Below are 5,071 nucleotides of genomic sequence, written 5' to 3'. Positions count from 1 at the left end.
AGCGAAATGTAGTTCCTCGATTTAGACAACCTTTAGCCGATATTTCAGTAACAGTCAAGGTTTCCTCAATGCTAGCTCCGGATGCAATCACAACACAGACAAAATTTCAGCTCTAGGTGTAGAGTATGAGCGACACTCATTGCATTTCTAACCATAAACCCATACTGAGTCGTCATTAGGGTTTTAGTGGCAAAATTTCTCACCGTAACCCATGCTTAATCGTGATTAGATTATTAGTTGCAAAATGAGAGAAATCAATAGAATTAAAAATTACAAACCATGAAACTAAATCAAAGAGTTCAATAGAATAGAAAATTACCACTATTTTACGAAGACATCATCAAATAGGTCATGTTGCACTTTTGAGGGAGATGTGAAATCTCACAAACTTTGAATTTTGAAAAATTTACCAAAATTGCACACCTCTCTCTAAACACTTTAAGAAATTTCACAAGCTTTTTGGAAATTTTGTACAACAAATTGAACAAAGAAATGATTGGCCATTGCTTATTAGCATACAAGAACTAGAAATCACGCAAAAGAGATGGTGCTCAAAACGAAAAAAAAATTCAAAGGACATCTTAATAAAAAGTTAAAAATATTAAAATAATAAAAATCTGTTGCAGTTAGAATAAAATAACAAAATTAACATTTTTTTTAGTGGTTTAATATAACCGCAACAAAATACCCGCTAATAAAAATTATTATTTTTGTAGTGGAAGAACCGTGTTAAGGATAGGGAATGAATGAAAGAAATGGGAGATGGGAAAGATATTGTCTCGGTTTCAAGGTTAACAAGTATAATATCTTTTTTAAAATTAAAATATATATATATATATATATATATATATATATATATATAATTTATACCAATTTTAGCTATAATCGGCATAAAAATTCTTTTTCAATATTACAAAAATGTCACTGTATTAATTTTTATACCGGTTGAAAATATAATTGGCATAATAGATCTCACGTTATTTATAAAATTGTTGTCCGCCTCTTATTTTATACCTGGTGGATTTGAACAAGTATAATAATGTAGGTATAAAAAACTTATTTTGCATTAGTGTTTATTAGGTCAATGTGCATGGATTATTTATACATTTTGAGTTTGAATATCTAAATTAATATTATTTGCTTATTTCTTATTTCTTTTATATTTTAATACAAATTTTATTTTATTGTTAGAATGTTTTATAAATAATATATATATATATATATATATATATATATATATATATATATATATATATAATTTCATAATTAATCATTTTTCTTTACCATTCTACGTATCATCAAATATCATTAAAAGAAAAAATAAATAAATAAATACACTAATATTCATTCATAGATAAAAAAACCTAAAATTAAAATATTTAATTTAGAAGGCACTGTTGAAAAAAAAAAGTCAATGAAACTGAATATGTAAATGATATACGTATTAAAAACATAAAAGATGCAAATTTGAATGGATTTAGAATAGCTTAGATTCAATTGTTTTTTTAAACAATTGTAAAAAAGTCGTGAGGTCATTGTGCATGTATTTTGTATGGAAGCATGTGTGACTTATGGGTGGGACTGTTATATGTACATCATAATATAGCAGCTTCACATTTCATTCAGTTTGAACTCCAAGGTATGAATAAAAATTGCAACAAATTGTGGCACTGTATATGGGTGGCCATTATATGGTGCATTTGAATAGTGTACAAAAATCCTAAAGCATTATTTTCATACTCTGATTGGTGTTTGTGCCCAACCATGTGTTTACAATCTTTGTGCTTTTAGCAGATATTAGGCTCTTCTTTTTAGGTTGGTGGTGGACTCATTTTTTATCCCTGTATTAGTAGACTGTTATATTATCTGATGGGGTGGGGACGTGAAGGTAATGTTCTTTGTTTACAATAAGGAAATTGTGTTATTAATGGATGGACTGAGAGAGAAATTAGACACCACGGATGAAAGGTTGCGACCTGATCAAGTATGACATGATGGAGGATGCAAGTAACAACAACTTTGTAGAATTACTTTGTATTGTTAATACCACCCTCCAATGCCATCCAAGATTTGCTGAAATCCCAAAATTTAGAGCACTTCGTCAAGAAATAGAAGATATGCTTCTAAAGCTGGCCATTAGAGCTGAACAAATGTTAGAAGATTTAAGTCAACTAATGAAAGACAAAGCTATGGAGGCCACCTTAGAAAAACTTATGAAGACGATAGTTGAGCAAAGGGATGAAATGATAATGTTATGGATGAGTGTATGTATGGTATGTACTATGCAAGGTGGCATGAAAAAATAATGGGATGAATATTATGCATTATACATTGTGACATGAATCCAAAGTGAATCCATGCTACGTGTCAAGTGAATGTAAAAATGTTATTTACCTTAAAACTATGTGCGTGGTACCATGCATGAATGAAAACAAGATGTGGATGTAATGCATGTATGCACCTCAAGAGACCCTTATTTATACGTTGATGCAAATATGACATGGTTGAAAATTAACTACTTAATTCTATAAAAATGAAAAGATTAAAAAAATAAAGAAATAATGCACGCTCCCTTTGTGTCCTAGAAGGTGTAGAGAAAATCTATTTTCTTCCAAGGATAACTCTAAATTATCTCACAGGCGTCTAGAGCTGAAGTCAACCTCAAGACATAATCCACAACGATAGGCGACCTAACAAATGTGACATGTCAAGAGGAAGCAAACTCTAGATGAAGTCTTCCCAATAGTCAAGTAGATCTGAGATCTAGCATAACAATTGTTGGACCTCCACTCCTTACGGCTAACTCAGGTTCGGGTATAGGACCCCAATAATAAAATGAATGCATTAGCCTACCATGTGTAGTGTGTGAATGGAGCAACCTAAGACTACCCAAACCCACACATGCAAAATAACCAGAAAATTCCTAGACAAATATAAAAATTGTCTTCTACCATAGGGTTCAATAATTTTAACAATATAATTATATGAGGACATTAAAGAGTAAACATGGCATCAAGACAAACAAAGATAGATAAATATACATGAAATAAAATGAAAATAAGGGGAAAACGAATATATAAAAACAACATACCTTTCGCACATTTAACCAATAGGATCGACTCTCCAAAACGTCCCTAGTGGAGTCGCCATCTGTCGCAACCGAGATCACGGCGGGACGGTGAAAATCATTTTAAATAGTACAGAGGAGTCGCAACCATAGTTTATTATGGAAAACTATAGAAAAACCTTAAAAGAATGGTCTTCGAAACCAAATTTGGGTTCGGGAGTCGGTTACGTGTGGGAAAGGTATTAGCACCCCACAACGCCCGTCTTAAGACGGTTCCCTCTTTAATTAAGTGTGAAAAGTAGAATTTTGATGTTTAGAATATTTGTTATTCCCCAAAAAAATCAAACAAAATAAAAAAACACATAAGAAAATATTAAAGATTCAAACAAAATTATTTTTTTATTTTTTTGGCCCGACGAGGATTGTACCTCGCTCCTACGTATTTCCATTTGGAAAATCAGGGATAACGTAGTTTGTAAGACCCGTGAAATTTAAATAATTAAATAAATAATTATTTAATAAATACGGGTAGGGGAGCCTTTATGACATTTAATGGAGATTGTTATGATGTGGAAAAGTACTAGCTCAAGTGGTTGAGAGTACTTTAAATATGTGAGAGGACTTAGGTTCAAGTCCTATGTATGTTATTTATGTGTTATTTAATTGTTATTATTTTAATTATGTGCATGACCATGTTGAGTTATAATTATAAGAATTATCACGAAACATGAATTGGTTGAGTGGTTGTGCATTAGGATGACACTGGTTTGGTTATGAGTTCAAACCTTGGTAGAACCAAAGTAAACTTTCTTTTTGCAAAAATTAGTTTTGGCTTGAATGTGAAAGGACAGAGGAAATCCTAGCTGAATTGGCAGCCAAGTAAGGGCTGAAAAATCATGTCATAATTGTGCTTAAATGGCAATTACCACCATCAATGAGATAATTTTCGTTTTGGCCATTAATAACCCTTAATAGCTAATTAAAAAGTGAATTAAGGGAGAGAAAGAGGTTTTTTTAGGCTGCCATTAGAGAGGACCTTGTGAGGAGCGAAATTCCAGAGAGAAAATTGTGATTCGGGTGTGAAAAGAAGAGTTTTTTTTGGAAGGAATCAAAGCGAGGTCATTGGTGCTTAAGGGAAGACTCATAATTCAAACTCTAAGCAAAGGAAATTCCAGGTTAGGGGAGCTGATTAACATCGTTTTAATTGGTTAATAATTAAATGTACGTTGTATCGTATGTTATTGCATGATTAATGTCTATTTTTGTTGAATTTCGCATTTCTGGGAATTTTTCCAGAAACCGCCTGGTGGGTGATGAACTGCCGCCAGGCGACACATGCATTTTGCCTATTTTTCTGAGTTCCTAATAGGAATCGCCTGGCAATGAGCTTAGTGCCGGCAAGCGATGCAAGCTCCGCCGCCCAGTTTTTTGGGTTGATCATGAACTGCCTAGCGGTGAAGAACACCCGCCAAGCGATGCTTTTCGTTTTGGTTCAATTTTCGGGTTTTACATGTTCTGGGTTGCTTTGGTTCGGTGGAAAAGGCATTTTAACAACATTTGGGCGAAAAGGAAGGGATTAATTGTGAAAAGTCATGGTATTGCGAAGGAATCAAATGAGATTGGATATGAATATATATGAAATGTGAATGGATTGATTTTACTTTGTTTTGGGTGCTTAAAAACCAGTATTATGCAAGTACTGGTGTAGCGCCTGGCGGTGCTGTTTGACCGCCAAGCGATGGCTACAAAACCAGTAGAGAATTGAAGCGTGTTGCGCCTGATGATAAGGGTTGTCCCGCTAGGCGATGCTTATGGAAACAGTAGCATCAGAGGCACTTGGCGCGTGACAACACGTGTCCCCCGCTAGACGGTCTGGAAACCTTTTGCGTCTGGCGACTCGTGTGGAGTGCCAGGCGATTTTTGATGAAGCAGACATCGTGTTTTGCTTGCTTTGGATGTGTGTGGTCTACGAGGCTTTGGGCGATATCTCAAGGGTCAAATGTT

This window comes from Vigna unguiculata, chromosome 6 (assembly GCF_037176805.1).
Source record: "Vigna unguiculata cultivar grain cowpea cultivar isolate G323 ecotype 2 chromosome 6, ASM3717680v1, whole genome shotgun sequence".
Classification (NCBI taxonomy): Eukaryota; Viridiplantae; Streptophyta; class Magnoliopsida; order Fabales; family Fabaceae; genus Vigna; species Vigna unguiculata.
This window is presented reverse-complemented; position numbering follows the sequence as displayed.